General features: G+C 40.4%; 1 long non-coding RNA gene across 2 annotated transcripts; it reads right to left on the bottom strand.

Moving 5' to 3' along the window:
* Positions 1–12,133: 12,133 nt before the first annotated feature.
* On the bottom strand, positions 12,134–20,398 carry LOC140603851 (uncharacterized). Of its 2 annotated transcripts, none has more exons than XR_012006836.1 (4): positions 20,128–20,398; positions 17,875–18,079; positions 15,983–16,388; positions 12,134–12,341 (listed from the first exon to the last, which is right to left on the bottom strand). It is a non-coding gene; the product is annotated as an uncharacterized lncRNA (long non-coding RNA). The 2 variants fall into 2 exon arrangements; XR_012006837.1 differs by having other exon boundaries at positions 17,906–18,079.
* Positions 20,399–21,498: the final 1,100 nt, after the last annotated feature.

The following is a 21,498-nucleotide window of genomic DNA, read 5'->3' as shown; positions in this document are numbered from 1 at the left end:
GAAGTATACCAAACATATTTCCTAGTGATTTAGACAGCTGCCAGTCTACCTGTACCATCCATAACACCATGAAATTGGTCAAGAAGTTCTTTTGAGTATATCCTATTGATTGTCTAAGTTTTTTGGATCATTTATGTGTCTCTCCTAGTCTTCAGGGGATGTTTCCTGGTGTCAAGTCTTTACATGGCTGCCTTCAGTGATTCCCGGCATGCTGGCAAATTCATTCCAGGCTGCCTTCTGAGATCTCACCTCTTTCCCTCTGTTAGATTTCTTTGTACACCTGTCACATTTTCTGATCTAATAACACCTAAAATGGCTTCTTTTCTAATGCCCTCTTTTAGAGCAATTACACCTAGATGCAGCTACTTTTACCTTTTATATCTGTTTATCATAGCCCTTAATATCTCATTTCCCTTTCATTTCTGCCTGAATGTTCCTCCAAGATGTTAACATTTTTCCTAAGGAGCCATCTCTCTGCTTTAACACAGTCTTCCTGCCCTTGGTTTTTGTTCTTCCACTGCTCTCATCAAAATGTTAAAACTAAAGCACTCTAGTTAAGACATTCCATTTCCTCCTTGGTCTCATAAATAAAATTATTTCTAGATGCCAAATATTCCAGGCACAGGCAGTCTTTTTAACTGCCTTCCTAAGCTTCAGATTTGTGCTAGTTCCCTCTAAGAGGAGATCTTATTTTTCTTCATAATAAGGCTCTCCTTTCATTTTACCAACTTACTAATAAAGCCTATCACTATTCCATGCATAAAGCCACAGTTTTGATCTTGAGAAACTAAAGCTCTGGTCAGAACCTCAAAATGAACAAACTTGAGACCACATAGTGGAGAGTAACCCTTGAGAACCTGTTGATAAGCTCATGTTTACAAGAGATTAGGACTCTGGGTTCCTCCTTTTAGTCTCCCCACAGCAGAGAATTTGGGGCAGCAGGTTTAGTGCTGCTACCTAAGCCTGGCAGTAACATTTTAAAGTGAAAGCTTTATTCATTAGGGTCTGTAATCTGTGTAGAACATAACTGTTTTTGCAGTTTAAAGTGACCATTTACAGACCTGACACTTGGCTGAGGACCTCAGAAAAAGCAGAAATTATGCGCCATTTATCAAGATCAAAAGGTTCTGGTATCTGTTTCAGCCTTGTCTGAGATCCTACTGCAAGTCCTATCTGTGTAGTTTAAGGTCCAGTTACAGTAATCCAAAATGAAGATCTAAATGGCCAGACTCTGAAGTATGTTCTTGATTATAAAATAACAGCCACTCATTGGTAGAAAAAAACTCCAGAAGGTCAGTTGCAAGCTTAAAACCAAAAACATCCCCCTATAGTACAACACGAGTCAATGCAAACTAGTCAGAAAACCAACTGGTACCATGATCCAGAGCTTTGGGCCCAAAGCCATGTCCCTGGTGAACAAACCCTCTATCTCAATGCCTTTTATTTTGCCCCCAAATACCATTTCTTATTTATGGTTCAAGAGCATCTTCTTTTACAAATGACAAGACCATTTGTTAGTCAATAAATAACATCTCACTGTTTTCTAATCATGCAGTCCAATGAGACATGAACTCAGGATTGGAGAAACAGAGACCAAGATGGTAGCTTCATTATTGGTAAAAGGTATATTTATTGACATGGTTTCCATGTATTGCCAGTGGGCTTGCTAACATCTTCTACACTGAACTTACCCCAAAACACTATTTCCCCTTTTGACGTATGAAGGCTGTCCCACTCAAACTGGTGCATAATGGAAAGCATGGACCAGATACTTCCTCTTTACTGGCAGGAATATGTCCCCAGAAAGGGCCAGGATGAACTACGAATGACCAATTCACCAATCAATTAAATGATTCTTTTTTCCTGAGGATGGAGATGGAGAAAGAGGTCAGGTCGTTAATCTATATGAAGCACTTTCTACTTGAAAACAAAGCCAAGGAAGATTTGCCTCCAAACAGAATCATATCAGTTTAGAGTGTTTCTAAAGAAATTAAGAAATGATATTGATAGAGCTGTACTTATTATTGAATGTTTGCTTTCAAAATTCAGAGGTATGAGAAATTAAGAAACCATCTAGCCATTATTCATTCATTCACTCAAGCAAGACTTACTGAAAGCCAACAATATAGAGGGCATTGAACAATTTTCTCTTTTTCAGGTGAGGAAACACAGAAGTCTAGAGAGATAAAGCACTGTAATGTCACCCAATACATTAGGGATATAACTTTGACCCATTCTTCCAAGCATCATGAAAGGAACAGACTAAAATGTGTGGTATTGAAAAGTCACTTCAGAAGTACTGCCCTCAGGGCAAGCCATCTCTACAGGGCTATTGACAATAGCTGTGACCCAGAAGGAAGAAGTCAGAGGAGTAAGGGAAGGGGTGGAAACTATGTCATGTGAGAAGTGGAAGGAAGGAAGCTGTGGTGGAAACATTCTTCCTCTGGTGTCAGATGACCTGTTTTAAAGACACAGATTCAGTCATATGGAGTTGCAGACTGGACAGGTCCCCTGATCTTCCTGAACCTTCATTCTCTTCTCCATAAATTGGAGATGACAATAGCATTGCTGTCATTGTCATAGAACTGCAGTGAGAACTATATGTGATAATGGACCAGGATGATTCATGTAAAGCTGATGTAAATAGTCATTTATTTTTATTAAAATATAGTAGAGCTAAGAGTATTTAACAAAGGCAAAATGAGACTGTGCTGAGGGGTATTTAAGGTACTGTCTCTTATGACAAAAAAGAAGAAGAAAGAAGAAGAAGAAGAAGCAGCTCCCTAGCCATCTGTTTCTTAGACCACTTAGATTCTAAGTCCTCCATCTTTCTCTGTACCACATTACAAATCCATACATTCTAGAACACAACACACCTGAGAGGGCAGATCAAGGAGATAGATCATGAGCTGGAATCAAACTTGAGTCTGCCTGGCTAGTTCAAAACATAGCTAACTTCCCACCCCTGGGGCAATGTCAAAGTGGTTGGAAGGTATGGGCTCCTTGAATTTGCACAAGGCTCTGCCCCTAGGAGCCATGTGGCACAGGCAAGATAGTTAATTATTCTGTGTCTCCTTATCCTCATTTGTAAAATGGAAATAATCATAGGCCGACTTTTTTTAGCTCATTATGTGAGAATACGTGAGATACTACATGGGAGGTGCTTGAGAAAGCATGGCGTAAATACCACAATTATTACTGAACACTTTGTTAGTAGAGAAATTGAACCAGGTGACATTCCTTTTCCCTTCCAACCTTCAGATCCTAAGTACACTTTTCTTTTTCCCTACCCTATGTATATTATCAGGCAAAGTCCTCCTGGAAGCATCTTGGAGCTCAGCCAAGTGTCTCGATCAACACTGATTTTGATCATAGAAAAAAGGATTTTGGAAAAGAACATCAAAATGCTAGCTAGGTACAAAAACTGATTTTTAAAAATAGGCACACTAAAGCCAGTACTGAGAATCTGCTGGTCTATTTCATATATTTAGGGATTATTCTACTTCTTCTTTTAAATCGATCAAACATTTATTGCACCGTCGAAATAGTTCTGGGTGCCAGAAAGTCCATCCCGAAGCATGCCAGACTGCCTGCTATCACATCTTGATGGTGGAGATAAACCTCACTTGGGGTGTGAGGAGAGGATGAGTCTTGACATGAAGTTTTGAGGGAGGGATAAAAATGAGAGAGGTGATCTCTTTTCCAAGTACCATGGGGATTGGGTAAAGTGATGAGAAAAATCAGTGCTTCCCCTGAGCCTCGCACTACTCAATATTAACATATTCAACTTAATTAGCAGTAACTTCCTCTTTAAGCTGCTAAGTATTTTTATGATTAAAGACAATAATCACAGCGATGGAGAGATCAGTGTGGCCACTCTTACAGAACATTGATGAAAAGGTACATCCTTTTGGAAGGTAACAAGGTTATATATATGAACCTCCCGGAACATATTTTGCCCCTCTGAATCCCATTTCTAAACATATAATTAAGCATGTGATGAAATATCAGGGTGTACAATCAAAACAGCCTTGTATGTGACAGCCAAAGTATGTGACAATGGGAAAAGAAATGTTCAGAAATGCAGGACCAGTGAAATAAGTGAAGGCATATCAATAAGATGGACTAACAAGTAGTTATTAAATGGATGATCTAGGAAAAAATAATGATACAAGAAATCATTATGACCACTGTTCGGTGAAATGAGTAGGTTATTAAGGAGTGTGACCTGCATAACCATGATGGTGTACACTCATTTACACAGGAAAAAATACAAGTCTAGAAGGATGGATGCACAGCTAAAAGAACACAGTGGTCATTAGGGAAAAGTGGGATTCAGACAGTTAAGTCCTTTCTCATGCATACATGTGCCGTCCAAATTATTTCCAATACGTCTCACAAGTACCACTCCTCAATAAGCAAAAACATTGACAATCAATTTTTGTAAAGGCTGATCAACAGCTACATTTTATGGACAAAGAGGGGACATGGTGGATTTGCAGGACAAGATAGACATGCCTTGTCCCCCAGCAGCCTACAAGAGCTGACTGAGCCCTCCGCTCATGGTAACTACCTCCTGTTCCTTGTGTGATGGAAGGAAACAGGGTTCTGAAGTTGGAGACAGTTACAAGAAGCCCCAAATCACTTCTGCCACTTGCTGACCATGTGATCTTAATCCCGCTAAGCTTTAATTTCCTTCTTTGTAAAATGAAGATCGATAGCTCAAAGCTTTGCTATGAGGACTCACTGGGAAGGTAAATTTGGAAGCAACTGGGCAGGACCTACTGCTCATGGTTGGACTGCAATCCAGGTGAATGGGTTTACTTCGCTCACCCATCTGAAAAATGTGTTGAGGTGACATTAAAGGGGGTGAGGCTGGAAATGCAAATGCGTGCCAGAGGATGTGGTAAGCAGGCATCTGCAGAAGGCTAGTTCTCCAGCGGTACCTGCTCAAGCCTCTGCTCCCTGCCACCATTATAGGACGCCAGGCAGCAGCACCCAATAGCATTCCAGGGAGGCTGCTACCTCTGCAGGAGGCAAAGGGTGAGGCGGGGAGGCTGTCCCTGTGCCTACTGGCTCCAGAAAGACACCACGTAGTCTCTGCTCCAGGGACCAAGAGGCTCCTGGTGCAATTCTGTCTTCCAAATCTCCTGAGAGCACAACCACCCTGGCAGAAACTAGATTTAGCCGAACCCTACTTAAAACGGAGTTTGGGAAATGTAATTTATAGATGACCAAATTTACGAAAAATAAATAAATAAATAAGTATACTGGGGAAGGTTGGAGAGAGGTTGAGTGCCAATCTGCCATATCCACCAGTACCTCCCACAGCCCCTGGCATGAGAGGTGACCTTGCCCTGAAGCCCGTTTTTAGAGAATCCTGCATATCACAAATGCACATAAAAAGGAAATTTATTAAAGTGCATGTGTGCACTCTTGTCTCTTGGGATCTGATACCCAGCAACTGCACAGCACAACCCAGAAACCCAAACACTAGTTCTCGTGTCTAACACTGCTCAGGCCTCACGGGAACATTTCTCTTACCATATATTCTTGAAATGAAAGATGCCAAGTGCAAATGCCATGAAGATTTGTGAACGGAGGTGGTCGCAACTTTGCACAGAGGACCCCAGGGGTGAAAATGCTTCAGGAAGGCAAAAGATAAAGCAAGTAGCTCAGTTTTTCCCTTCATGAACGCAACAGTCCTTGGTTATAATCAGGCATCAATTTCCCAGGAATGCCAAACAATCGTTTTGGGGGACTCTCTTTGTATTCCAATGTATGGTTTCAAAGATACGCAGAATTAGCTGTGTATTCAGAATAACTGCACACGTCAACTGAGAAACATTTTGCAATATTAAACAATGCACTTCCTGCTTAAAATTTTATGTTCTTAAGCTTAGATGTAACATGCATAGAGCATTATCCTAAGACTTTACATTGGCAGCTTGATGGGCATCAGATGCAAGAAATATGAATATCTTATTTTCATACATATATTTAATAAAATTTAATCACATTAAAAATAAAGGAAATAACTGTATTTGAATAATTTTGCTGGAGATTTTTGATACTAATCAAATTTAATTATGTTTTCCACTTGAATTTTAAAAAGCAACATGGAATATTTTATAAGACAACATTTCAGAAACATATGCAAAATAATTTTAACTTCTCAAATGTGTACATTTTATGGAAATGTAATTTACATCTAAGCTTGCATTTAGCTTACATTTTCTGGAAACATACTCAAATTTTATATCCTTTGAATAGAACCCTATTTTATATTTTAATCTTATGATGTATTTTTGTCAACAGAACACAAGTAACATGAAAATTTTCATTATAAAAATATAAAGAATTATTTTGCCAAAGTGAAGTCAAGGAAAATAATTTTATGAAATAAGCATAAACTTATTTATAAATTATGAATCTCAACATTCGTGGTCAAAGAACAAGGTACCTAGACAAGAGCAATAATAATTGAGTTCAGTTGCTGACTGATATTTTGCTGACTTTTTCTCTTTGTTCTACTGTCATTCTTTGGAGTCATGGAAAAGGCACCTATAGTTCACTGCACCTGGCAGGCCCTCTGATGTTTGAAGAAAGTGATTGTGAGATCCCCAATCTTCTCTTCCCCAGTCTGGTTCAGGCTCCGCACATACTCTTCATCCATTGTCTGGACTGTCACTTCACTGCTATTTACAGTAAGAATCCTTCAGGGACCTTAAGAGACTTAACTACAGAACAAACAGGGTTGCTGGAAGGGAGGCAGGTGGGGGTTTGGGGTAACTAGGGGAGAGGCATTAAGGAGAGCATTTGATGGAATGAGCATTGGGTGTTATATGCAACTGGTGAATCACTAAACTCTACTTCTAAAACTAATAATACACTATATGTTAATTAATGAATTTAAATAAAATAAAAATAAATTAAAAAAAAAAGTCTTTGGGGATCACCTAGTATGCACTGGGCATTGTGCTAGGCACTGAATATACAGACATGCAAACATGTTGCTTTTGCTATAAAGACATCAGATTCCAGCAAAGAAAATCTTGGGCAATCTTTGCTTTTTGATAGTTATTCCCTTTAAACTAAATGGCAGATCCTGGCATAAGAATACCCTAGATATTTCCCTCTTATTCATTCTATTATTAAACTGCCTTTAACAAAATATTGTAAACTGTTAACAATCTTATTGTTACAAAATATTATCAGTGGTATGTCAGGGGACTGGGGATTCTAAGATGGACAAAACAGTGTTCTGTTCTTAGGACTGTTCTTAGGAAGTTCAAGGATAAATGCTGCAGAGATAGACACAAATACTACGTGATAAATTCAATGGAGAGACCAGTATATGATGCTATGGGCATTTTCTTCCAAGTCACAAATACTTTTTGTCTTATTCCATATCATCCTCAAGCTACCAACTGATAGAGCCAACTTAATTATATGTACTCTTACCACTTTCTCACCTCACTGAAATCCCCCAGTACACTGAAACCTAACATCTAGCCCACCCTCTTCTTTTGTGGCCCTAACCAAGGTCACCAATGACCTCCTTGCCAGAAAGCCAATGAACACTTTCATTCTTTGCCTTAATTTCCATGAACATGGGCCTCCTTCTTGAATAACTTTTTCCATTGGTTTCCCTGACACCACATCCTTCTAGTGACTTCTCCAAGCTTTCTGGTTAACCCTTGTCAGCCTTTTTTTTTATGATTTCCTGTTATTCTGCTCATTTCTCAAACCTCAGTCCCCAATAGGTCTCCCACATGTATGAATCATGCCTGATGATTGCTACCATAAATATGCTGATTGCAACCATAAACATGCTGGGAGGTTGCAACCATAAGTAAACTAGGTATTGACAACTCTAGATCTGACCAAAACCTTTCTCCTGAGTTATGACATATATATACAACCGCCAACTCAGCACCTCTTAGATGTTGCTCAGGACCATTAAACTCAGGCTAAATGAGTGAGCTATTTCCTACCCTAATGTGTTTCTCCTCCATTTCTCCTATCTCAGTGAAGAAAGATGCCGTCTCTACCATGACCCAGAAGCCAGGTTAATCTTTTAGTCTCTTACACATATTCAGCACCAACAACTATCAATTAAAAAATCTTTTTATTATTGAAGCACAATTAACATGTGATGTTATGTTAGTTTCAGGTATACAACGTATCAATTTGACAACTCCATACTTTTTCAAGGCTCACCACAAGACATGTAGTCACCATACAACGCCATTACAATATTATCGACTATATTCCCTATGCTGTGCATTCTATCTCCATGACTTATTTATTTTATAACTGAAAGTTTGTACCTCTTAATCCCCTTTATCTATTTTGCCCATTTCCCACCCCCGTCTTCTCTGGCAGAAGCTATCTATGTATAATCTTAAAAATGTCAACTCTCCATTCTACTGCTACTAGCTTGGCTCAGGCCACCAAGCTCCATGTCTCATGGAGTAACACAGTGGTCCATTGAATTTATCTCCCTGTGTGAAGCTGGTTTTATGTCCTTCCAAATGACCCTCCATAGGTGGCTAGAGCCATCTTTCAAAAGTGCAAATCTGACTGTGTCACTTTATTGATTAAAGCTTCCTAATGACTCCCATTGCCCTGCAGCATGGAAGAACAAAGTATTCTGGGAAATAGTAAGAAATTGGGTATTGCAAGAATATAAAGTTCAACAGGAGGATAGCCACACTGATAGAAAAAGGTAAGCACAAACTGAGCTGGACTAAGAAGATTGTCATTGGAACATTAATCTCCAAGGGCACAAACACAGAACTGAAATAAATCAGAGCAGATGCCAGTTAGCTCAAATTTTCACCGAGAACCTATAGAATTGGAGAAAATTACATTTGTTCCAATCTCGCCAATAAAAGTGTTCTAGAGTAAAAATGAAAAAAAAAGACTTCCTACTGATATTTTCTTTTTTATCTCTGTTTAGAAGTTTTTGCAGCATGGCACTAAAATTACATTGTGCAGCTAGGGGTAGCAACCTCAGTGCCTCACTAGCCACATGACAGTGACTTGGAGCTAACGGTTTTCCCCGCTCTGCTGAAAGCACCTGACACATGAGGCATTGCTGTTGTGCTTCTTGCAGTTTTAGTTTTATTTTTTGTCATAAATTCACTATTTTTTTATTTTTTTAAATTTAAATTCAATTTGTCAACATATAGTATAATACCCAGTGCTCATCTCAACATGTGCTCTCCTTAGTGCCCATCACCCAGGGATCCTATCCCCCCCACCAATCAGAGAAAGACAATTATCATATGGGGCATTACTGCTGTGATGGAGTCTATGTGCCTGCAGCCTCTGTCAGTAGAGAGGTGAGTGACCAGTATCTTGAGTAAGATAGAAACTGGGTAGTGCTGCATGCTAGATGAGTCTATTCATATGGAAGTCCAAAATGGAGAAATCTGTAGAGTCAGGAAATTGCTTGGGCCTGGGGGGCCCAGGCATAGGGAGTAGGGAAGTGACAGCTAAAGGATACAGAGTCTCTTTCTGAGCTGATGAAAATGTTATAAAATTGACTGTGGTTATGGTTGCACAATTCTGTGATTAGATTAAGCACTACTGAATACTTCAAAATGAGTGAATTTTATGATAAGTGCCATATCTCAAACTTCTGATGCTATATATTAGGAAGTAATAAAATCATTATAATACCTTTTAAAGTACCACATTTTAGATTTCTTACTGTTTTTTTTTTTAAATTTAAATTCAATTAGCAACATATGGCACCTCACCAGTTTCAGTTGTGGAGTGCAGCAATTCATCAGTTGCAGACAACAATCAGTGTTCATCATGTCACGTCCCCTCCTTGATGCCCATCACCCAGTTATCCCATCCCCCAAGCCCACTCCCCTCCAGCCACCCTCAGTTCTCTCCCATAGACTTCTCACTATTTTTGAAAGGGCTTTATAATACAAACTCACTTCCCAGTTAACTTTCAGAACATTTGTTTGCTATGCTTTATCTTTCGTGTAATTCTAAATCAGTTAAAAGTTTAATTATGATCTTAATTAAAACTGGAATAAAATATCATTTCAAATAAGACAATTTTCTTTCATGTTCATTTGCATGTCATAAAGCTCTTAATGGAGCAAAAAGCAAGCAGTAAATAATTTTAATAATAAAATAGTGGTTTATTTGTAATCTCTCTAAACAAATATTGAACAAATATTTTTTTAAATGTAGCTTTGAAAGAACACCAAAGAATTAAATTGCTGTATATATTGAACATGCTCTGAGCCACAGAGAGCAGATTTCACTGTTTCTTCCAGAGATAGTCACCCCATCTTATAAAATGGGCAGCTAGGAACAATGTCGAGGACTGGGGTGGCATGGTGGAGGGCTGTGGGGAACAACACATGAATGGGGAATCAGGAGAAGCCCTGCATAGACCAATGGTAAGAACTGGTCCTGGATCAAGTGTGTGAGGAGGACCAAGAGAAAGAGGAGGGAAAGAGGAGAAGAGAGACTGGGAAGAGAGCCTAAGTCAGGATTCCTGGTTTCTGGTCCCAACTTGAGTTGGTTCTGTGTCTCTAAGCAAGTTGCTTTCTTCTTCTGAGCCAGCCCAGTCTGAAATATAATTCAAGTCATATATGTAATTTAAAATTTTCTAGTGGTCAGATTTAAAGAGTAGAAAGAAACAGGTGAAATTAATTTTAAATATATGTCATTTAACCCAATACATCTGCAGGACAATTATTTAACAATCAGTTAATAATTATTTTTTTGGTTAAGTTAATAATTATTAATGAGAAATTTTACATTTGTTTTCTTACTAAGTATTTGAAATCTGAAGTGAAGTTTGCACTTTCTGTATGTGCAAATTCAGACCACAGCATGGCTCAACACAAGCCAAGGCTCCACTTCCCTCTCCATAAAAAATAAAAGTAGGGATACTGCATAAATTCTAGGCTTATTCCTAACATCAGTAAATTTCTTAGCCATATGGAAGCTGACCCATAAGCTTTCCCCAATTGCACAGATACCTTGCTTACATTAAGCTTCCCTCTGCTTCTTCAGTTCCAGTTCAGCAAAGCACAACAAAACATTCTGGAATCAGGTACCGCACTGTCCTTCAAAATCATTGATCCACATGTGCCTGCTCCTGATTCTCAATCCATGGATCCTCTCCACATTCTGCTGCAATTCCTGTAGATCCTTATGCTCTTATAAAGACACAAACAGTGCTCATCGAGAACTTCCAGAAGGATCCTGAGGACGCTGATAAAGAAAGAAAACTATTTCTAGGGGAAAGGTGTAGAAGCATTATAAGGGGAGACACTTCTGGCCAGGAACACTGATTCTAGAAGCTGCATGGCTCAGTGGACAGAATGGAGGCTTAGGTTTAGGCAGACACAGATTCAGACCACGGTCCCAGATGGATAAGACTGGGCCAGTACCAAGCCATTGAGCCACCCTCTCATCTGTAAAAACAGTCTAGAGATAGCTACTTCACAGAGTTGTGGAGAGGTTACAGGTGGTGGCAAACATGAGGGGTTGGCTGGCAATAGCCAGGTCACCAGATAACCCCCATCATCAAGTCAAAGGGCTGTCTTTATGTTTTGATTACTGTGGCCCATCTCCCCATGCCCTGGATCAGGGAGGCTCACAGAGCATCCCCGATGGTCAACTCACACTGCAGGGAGAGAACTCAGGATTCTAGAACCAATGCTCAGCCACGTCAGCTCCTCTTTCAGAATACCCCTGGAACACCAGTGTCTGCACCCTCTCAGTCACTTCTGTCCCTGCTGAGTGGCTGTGAAAATGTCAGGTTCCCTCAAAGAAGGTAGAGACCTACTAACTCCTATCCCGTCCATTCCCCTTTCCGAAGAATGCCCAGCAGTCTAGTTTGGATCTCTTTCTCTGAGGTCATCCATAATGCTGTGAGTTTTCTCACAAAATGAAAGCCAGAATTCCACAGACACACATTTTGATGGATCAGAGAAGTTGAGGCACCTTATTACCAGCCCTCAAATAGGTCAGCTGTTCAAGCCCAGAGTGCTACAACCTCAGCATCAGATGGAGATTTAGACATCAAGCTTCAGTCCGTCTCAAATAAGAAAGGATGAAATCAGAGAGTTAATATTACTTGCCAGAGGCCATGCGGCATGTTGAGGCAGAGACAGAACCAGAGCTGATGGTTGTGTCTCCTGTCTTCCAATCTTTCCTTCTGTCTGCTACACCTCATGGTTTATCTATCTTACATAAACGTAGCAACAGCACAATACATAGATTCTCCTCAAATCCTGTGTTGATGAACTAGTAAAATATCTGGTTACTCCTCCTTAGACCAAGTTGTAGGGATGCTGTAGAGAAAACACACATAATGGAGGCTGCAAGAAATCGAATTGTAATATTCCAATAGAAATATTCACATAATCGAACATATGTGAAACACATCCAAAATCTCTGCAGGAAATCTCCTCTGGTAGTTGATTAGTTGATTGGTCCTTTGTTGCTAAAATTTTATTTAAAAAAAACTGAAGAAAAAATCAATGTTTAAAGATAAAGGAGATCAGGATAGCCTGTCTCCAACCCCCTAGAATTTGCCATGTTGGTATGTGGATTATTTTGAGCTGAAGGCACTTGAGACCCTGCAAGCTCAAGAGACTTTTGTTCCTCCCTTAATAACACAGAAGAATCTAAATTGAGGGTCTTGCTCAGCAATAAGGGTTATTAACAGAGACAAATTTTATCTGAGTGACCCATCTGTATGGTAGGGCTAACATCTCATTACCAAACATCTGGTCTTCTTACTGCTCTGTGGAGTGCATTCCTTTCTGTAGAGGCCACTTTTAGACAATAGGCTTGAGGCATGGAGACTTGATCAAGGTGAAAGGGCCTGCAGTGACCACCTGGCTGAATATAGACAGGCCCATAGGTGATCCACCTCAAAATATCCATAGGTCCTACCTAACCAATGCATTATTTGCAACCAGACACAGTTACCAAGAAAGGGAAGATTTCATATGTCGCCATACCCCCTCATCTTCTCCCTTTAAAAACAGCCCCCACCCACTGCCTGGTTGCAGACAGCTCCTCCTCTACTGTCTGGCTCACCCATAGCATATTCAATCAACTTCTATCTCCCTTGTCCTGCTTCAGGTGAATCCTTTCACTGACCAGCCCCCATCCAATCATTGTCCCAAATTGGCAGGGTCCCCAACCAATCAGGAGAGACACTACATTTAGATATCACACACACTTTCCTCTGAAGTGTGGTGTCTTCTAGACCCTTGCCCCTTTCTCCATAGTTCAGAATGACATTTATACCTCATATTGCCTGACTGTCTTTGGAACTTCCATGTCTGTGTGGCATCCCCATATGTATGTCTATTATATTTGATTTTTTCCTGTTAATATGTCTCATGTCAATTTGATTCTTAGTCCAGCTAGAAGGGCCTTTGAGGAGATAGGAATTCTTGCTCACCTTAAATACTGTCTTCAGCTCAAGATACAAGAAGACATGGGGGTAGGGGGTTGGCGGTAGCCTATTATAGGAGGCTATCAGGAAAGCACAGTAAGTGGGGAAAGTTAGTTTTGCAGATTTGGGTCATTGTCATCCCAATAGCTAAGAGTTACTAGAGATTTCCTCATCCTTCTCTTTCTGGTACAGAGAGGGAGACACCCTGATGAAAGAGATTTCTCTTACAAATGTAAATGTGTCTCATCTAAAGAGATGACTTGTACTCAGAATTCAGAGTTTTTATGTGTGTCTGCTGCTTCTTAAAAGTAATCAGCCTAAAAATAATCCTTGTGCCATACAGATATATTTTAGGGTGGCAATAAGGCTAAAATGTTCTTGGAGGAAATGAGCAATGACCCATGTCCTGTTGGTAAGAAGATTATCTTTTTTTCCTCCTCTTTCTCTGTGGGAAGATAAAGTATGAGAAGGAGATGAAAAGGGGCACAAGGGTGAAGGTCCATGGTCATTATGGATGCTCAGTGAAGGAATTGGTGGGAGAAGGACATCTACTACCAAGGGGAGCCTTGGACTCAGTCAGTTGCAGAAAAATCAAGGGGAAACACAGCTAATTTTGAGCTACATAAAAAAAGTGTTTTAAAAATACAAGCTTTCATTTAAAATGCAAAAGGATGCAAGATTTAGTGGAGATTAAAGTGATTTATCGTATGGCAGCAGCTCTGGAAGGTGTTTATTTATAGACAATTATACACATCCTTGCAGGGACAGTAATAGCCCGGGAGAGAATACGTCCCACATGGGTCCCTTAGTTCCTGTGTGTTCTTCAGAGTCCTGCTCATCTCCTAGATTAGGCCTGTGTGTAGGATGATGGTCAGGTAGACACTAGGGTTTCCAGGCTTTCTCTGACCCATAGCACCCCTAATCCTTTTGGCTGGACACTGCCAGCCCCATAGGCCTAGGAAAGAGCCACCTTCCAGAAACTGGGCAATACCTCCACCTCACACCAGTCAGAATGGCTAAAGTGAACAACTCAGGAAATGACAGGTGTTGACTAGGATGTGGAGAAAGAGGAACCCTCTTACATTCTTGTTGAGAATGCAAACTGGTATAGCTACTCTGGAAAACAGTATGGAGATTTCTTAAAAAGTTAAAACTAGAGCTACCCCATGATCCAGCAGTTGCACCACTAGGTATTTACCCAAAGGATAAACATAGTGATCTGAAGGGACATCTGCACCCCAATGTTTATAGCAGCAATGTCCACAATAGCCCAAATATGGAAAGAGCTGAGATGTCTCTAGACAGATGAATGGATAATGATTGGTAAATATATACAATGGGATATTACTCAGCCATCAAAAAGAATGAATACCTACCATTTACATTGACATGGATGGAATTGGAGGCTATTACGCTGAGTGAAATAAGTCAATCAGAAAAAAGACAATTATCCTATTGTTTTACTCATATATGGAATATAAGAAACAGCACAGAAGATCATAGGAGATAAGAGGGAAAACTGAAAGGAAAGTGATCAGAGAGGGAGAGAAACCATGAGAGACTCTTAACTCTAATAAACAAACTGAGGGTCACTGGAGGGAAGGTGGATGCCGAATGGGGTAATTAGGTGATGGGTATTAAAGACGGCATGTGATATGATGAGCACTGGGTGTTATATGCAACTGATGAATTATTGAACTCTACATCTGAAACTAAGGATGTACTATATGTTGCCTAATTGAAGAAAGAAAGAAAGAAAGAAAGAAAGAAAGAAAGAAAGAAAGAAAGAAAGAAAGAAAGAAAGAAAAGAAAAGAAAAAAGAAAAAAAAGAAAAGAAAAGAAAAGAAAGAAAAGAGAAAAAGAAAAGAAAGAGAAAAAGGAAGGAAGGAGGGAGGGAGGGAGGGAGGGATGGGGGGGCGGGGAAGGAGGAATTGGAAAACACCTTATCCCTTTTAACCCAAGAGCTGGGAAAGCAACTCGGAACTCTGTGGGACATGGAGCTGTGAGACATCAGATAATAACTATAACGATAGCTAGCTAGCATTATTGCCTACTTGTGTGACACTATTTGGGATTATAACATCTACACAGCCACAATCTAGGACATCTCTTCTCCAGCCTGGGCCACTTTATTAACCTTGTCCCACTGCTTCTGCTCTTCTCCCCCACCCTCCCCCTGATTCCTATCTCCAAACAGCCAGAACCAGCCTTCTAAGCATAAAGAACATTGCATGACAACCTTGTTTAAAATTCTCAGTGGCTTCAGATTGTACAGAAGGGAGAAAAGTCCTACCACTCACTCATTCCATAAATTCCAGCCACACTGGACATCTTTTTGTTCTCAAACCAGACACACTTGTCTCCAAGTTAGGGCAGGTGTTACTGTTCCCTCTGCATGGAAGGCTGCCCCTGGATCTTTCCATGGGAGCCCCTCTTTGGCATTCAGCTTTTAGTTCAAATGCCACCTCTTCAGGAGGCCTTCCCTGATCACCCATTAGCCACCCCACTCACACTCCTACTTACTTTTTCTTACTTCTTTATATTTTGTTTCTTCACAGTATTTGTGACCATCTGAAATTCTTTTATTCGTCCATTTGTTTCCTCGTACGCTGTCTCCTTGCCATGAGGCTAGAGGTTCCATGAAAACAAGGTCTTATTGGAACCTCCAGAGGTTGGAGCTCCACTCAAAGCCTAATTTGGGGCCCACGTTGGAACCAGATCCTTTATGTCTCCTCTTCTCGCCAAAAAATAGTTTTGAATCCAATGTCAGCTAGTCATCTCAAACAAGGCCCACTTTTGGGGAAGACGAGAGACTGCTCCAGCAGCCTGGCAAGGATTCTTGTAAGTAGTGCCTCATAGAAGATCCATAGCTGGACTTGCCTTTTTCCTTCTCAGACCTAGCCTGTGTCACTAATGAAACCCCCACTGCCTGGAAAAGCCAAGAGGGGTCATTAAATACAACAATCAGCCTGATCAGGACGACTTAAGAACGTGAAAAATAAAGACAAGACACATCCTCTGCAACACAGATTGCCAGCTCTGAGTTATTTAAAGTCTCTTTCCTAAAAGGTACCAATTCTTGCTGTCTGAGGATGTCAGAGCTTACAGGCAAGACCACAAACTCAACCTTTTCCCCAGCCTTGAACCAGCCACTGAAACATTGTAAATCGGAACATTCCTGCATCTCATGGCCTCCACAAGATGGAATTCCTCTTTATAGCCACTTTCTTCAGGGTGAGTAGACACAGGACTCAGCTTCTTAGAGACACTTTGCTTGATGAGAATGGTTCACTTTTTCTGAATTATCTATGCTGGCCCCCTTATCACAGATGCAAATAAATAAATAAATAAATATCCCCCAAATGTGGGTTGGGAACCAACAACATTACTCAGGCTTCTCCAAATAGGCCACTAGCTGCTCTCTTGAAAAAGATCCGAATTTCAGAGTTGAAAAGAATAGTGGAAATGTTCCCAGCCCAGCATCTCCCAATGTGTATTTTATTAAATACTGGAATTACGAGATGTTAATAGGTGAGAAAGGGTGTTTAGGGAAAAAATTTTTAAATGTAGAGAATGCCATGTCTCACAAAGTTAGACAGGTTTCTTATGGAAGGTCTTGTAGGGTCTCTAAGATGCATTGGGAGTTTACTGGGGAGAAATAGGATATCACATCTGTTGTTATCCATGGGACCCTTTGTCATGGAACATCTTGCTGGATTAGTGTTCAGTGAACTTTGGGAAGTTCTGGTCTAGTCTTACTTTACGCAAGTCTCCGATCTGCAAACAGTTATTTGTGTCCGGTGTATAAAATTTCCTAGAGATTACTTTAATTGAAATTTCACAAAAGGAGAAATGAACAGTAAAAGACAAGATGTCTTGGTGGAATGCATATGGATTAGAATCCTGGCAATCACAGCCATTAGATGTGTGGTTCAGAGAGAGCTGTGTCATACTTTTCAGAAGGCTCAGGTGAACCCAAAGCAAAAGGATGAATAACCAGTATCTCCTGCTGGGGAGGATCAGCAGTGCATGAGACCATCCATCAAAGGTCAGCCCTGCAGCACTCCGGGAACACCTCTAAGCTGGTGTTGTCTGCTACCATCTGCTCATGTCTTTCCCAGGTGTTTGGTTCTCTTGGCCAAAAGTTTATAACTATTTGGTTGTTTTCTACAAAAATCCCATATTCCTCTTCATATCAAATAGACCACACCTGTGGATGTTGATTCATTCAACATTTGTTAAGAACCTGCTAAGTGTAAGCATTTTACTTGCCATATAAATATCACCAGGCTAGCTAGAAGGCAAGGCCACCACTCTGGCCTCCTGACACTTTCAGCTTACACAGACTGTCTCATTGATTCTAGTCCACATCCTGAGTGTTTTCTTCTACCTGCCCTCTAGGGAAGGGAAAGTACCTGTTGTGATCACCATTCCTTCAGAACTTACTCCAACAACGTGTTCATCCAGTCGTCATTTCATCCACCAAGGCTGTGCATCATGCTGGGTTTTCTAACAAGTACTGAGAACAAAGGATTAACAAGACCCAGGCCCTGCCTTCAAGGACTTCATTACTGAGCAAACAGGCATGGCTTCCCTCCAGGTAGATAGCAGAATATGCCTCTGAATGTTGAAAAAATGAAAAAACAAAAACAGGCATTCATTTTATTTATTTTTTAATTTTTTATTTAAATTCAATTTAGTTAACATATAGTGTATTATTAGTTCCATGGATAGCATTTAGTTATTCATCAGTTGCATACAACACAGAGTGCTCATCACATTACATGCCCTCCTCAATGCCCATCACCCAGTTACCCCATCCTCATGCACGCCTCTCAGGTTGTTCCCTAGAGTTAAGAGTCTCTTATGGTCCACCTTCCTCTCTGTTTTTATCTGATTTTATTTTTCCTTCCTTTCCCCTATATTCATCTGTTTTGTTTCTTAAATCCCACATATGAGTGAAATCATATGGTATTTGTCTTTCTCTGACTGACTTATTTCACTTAGCATAATAACCTCTAGTTTCATTCATGTCATTGCAAATGGCAAGATTTCATTCTTTTTGATGACTGAGTGATATTTCATTGTGTATATAGACTACATCTTCTTTATCCATTTATCCATTGATGGACAGCTAGGCTCTTTCCATAGTTTGGTTATTGTGGACATAGCTGCTATAAACAGGTGCAGGTGCCCCTATCGAATCACTATGTTTGTATGCTTTGGATAAATACTTAATAGTGCAATTGCAGAGTCCTAGGGTAACTCTATTTTTAACTTTTTAAGAAAACTCCATACTGTTTTCCAGAGTGAATGTACCAGTTTTCATTCCCACCAAGAGTGCAAGAGGGCTCCCCTGTATCCACGTCCTTGCCAACATCTGTTAGCCATTCTGACGCTTGAGGTGGTATTGCATTGTTGTTTTGATTTGTATTTCCGTGATGCCAAGTGCTATTGAGCATTTCTTCATGTTTCTGTTAGCCGTTCATTTTAGACTGAAAGTTAGAAACCCTACTTGTCATTTACCATCTGGATAGCTGTGAAGAATCTCACTAACCCCTCTATACCTTAGCTGCTACTTGTTCAGGAATGATCCACCTGGTCTCTCTCTTCAGATTTTAAACACTGGACACTTACATAACATTTAACAATATGTAAGTGCTTTTAACATGTATTTTTAGTCTTCACAATCACTTATAAGTATTATCTTTAGTATTATTAGATATCAATACTTATTAATACGAGATATAAATACTAGTATTATTATTATCACTGGTTGTTTTGTATTAGTATTAGCATTAGTATTATAAGTGAGAAGTATCATCATTAGCAAAGGTGATCATATACCTGATATCCCTGGAACAGAGCCAGGAAAGCTCATATCTTCATACAGTTATTAAAAGTACACCAGGGGTGCCTATGTGGCTTAGTAGGTTGAGCGTCCGACTCTTGATTTCAGCTCAGGTTGTGTCTCAGAGTGGTAAGATCAAGCCCTGAGAGGGCTCCACACTCAGCACAGAATCTGCTGGATATTCTCTCTCTCTTTCTCTCCGTCTCTCTCTCTTTCTCTTTCTTTCCCTCTGCCCCTCCCCCAGCTCACTGTAAATAAATGAAATATTTTTTCTAAGTACTTGAAAAATATGTTTTAAGATTTTATTTATTTATTCATGAGACAGAGAGACAGACAGACAGAGACACAGGCAGAGAGAGAAGCAGGCTCCATGCAGGGAGCCCGACATGGAACTCGATCCCGGAAAAAAAATTTTTATTTGAATGCAGCTGACACACAGTGTCACATTAGTTTCAGGTGTACAACATAGTGATTAGACAAGTTTATACATTATCCCATTCTCACCACAAGTATAGCTACCATCTGCCACCATACAAACACCATTACGATATCATTGACTATATTCCTTATGCTGTGACTTTTATTCCCTTGCCTTATTCATTCCAAAACTAGCAACCTTTATCTCCCACTCTCCTTCACCCATTTGACCCATCTCCCCACCCCCACACCTCTGGCAACCATCAGCTTGTTCTCTGTATTTACAGGTCTGAGTCTGCTTTTGGTTTGTTTATTCATTTGGTTTTTTAGATTCCACATATAAGCACCTGATGTTTATTCCAGCATTATTTACAATAGCTGAGATTGGAAAAGTACTCACTTTTAAGCTCAAAAGTATCTAGGTCTGGATGGTAGACTTTAGGATCACGCAGTCATTAGTCCTGATCCAAATAAGGCTGAGAGAGGCCATGCAAGACTTCCAAGATCACCCAGCTGGTAAGTGGACAAGCCCTGAGTAAATGCAGAGTCATCTTATTCTAAATGCCACTGCCTTGGAACCGTCATAAGCAGGACCAACCCTTTGTGAGAATGAGAAGTCAACGGGATAGGAAAGTGCTCTGGAAACTGAGATGACGTGCTATTTGGGCAACGTGCTCTTATTAATAATCCATCCTCTGTCCTATTCTTCCCAAGTCCTGGGCTTGGGAGACTAAGTCACGGATGAGACAGCCCAGAATCAGCTGAGAAGCCACAACAGGTGTGACCAGGAAGGAAGAAACTTTCTCACATGTAGGCAAAGAAAAATCTATTCAACAAAGAAAAGCCGTGAAACTCAGGCTGAGTGACAGGGTCTATCACTGAGAAGAGGAAACAGAGCAGAGGCTCAGTGCTTCCTGGTGAGGAGCACAGTACCTCTGTTCACGACGTGCAGTGGGACGTGGCACCTGCATGAGGAGGAGGAGGAAACATGGCACTTGTCCCAAAGAGAGACGAACCTACGCCAGGAGGAAGCACTGCCTCCCTGGTGGAGAGTGTCTCCTCTGGATCCTTGATAATCCACACTGAATGGGGACTGTGTCACAGCAGGGGCAGGGAGGAAAGATGGCTGGTGGCCATTTCTTTTTTTGACCTTCACAGTCTGGAGCTTTTCATTTTCTTCCAATATTATCGAGAAGTAATTGACACACATCACTCCAGAAGTTTAAGCTTTGCATCATGACAGTTTTTAACTCACCTGTGTTATGAAAGGATGCTCACAGTGAGTTTAGTTAACATAAAGATAACTCTTACAGATACAACAAAAAGAGAAAAAATTCTTGTGATGACCTCTTAGCCCCTGTCTCTTAACGACTTCCTGTATACCACTGAGCAGTGTGGACCGTAGTCCTTGGGTGTACTTCACTTCCCTAGTCCTTATTTACCTGCTAACTGGGTGCGGCTTTTCAGCTGATGGCAAGGCAAGAAAGAGAACACATATTACAATTACGTGCTTGCTTTACCGCAGGTGTTGCTCTCATTTGACAAATATGTATGGAGTTCCTGGTTTCTAGACAAATATGTTTCTAGACACAGACTTAGGCATGTTGTACAAAACAGACCAAGATCTCTGCCCTAAAAGGAGCTTCAATTATGCAGTGGGGAAATACACAATTAACAATAAACACAATAGATCAATACATCTTCCAGCTTGTTAGCAAGAGGCAGGTGATACTTAACTAAAAAGAACAAATAAAGCAGATGAAGAGGAGAG

Source organism: Canis lupus, chromosome 14 (genome assembly GCF_048164855.1).
Source record: "Canis lupus baileyi chromosome 14, mCanLup2.hap1, whole genome shotgun sequence".
In the NCBI taxonomy this organism is placed as follows: Eukaryota; Metazoa; Chordata; class Mammalia; order Carnivora; family Canidae; genus Canis; species Canis lupus.
This window is presented reverse-complemented; position numbering and strand designations above follow the sequence as displayed.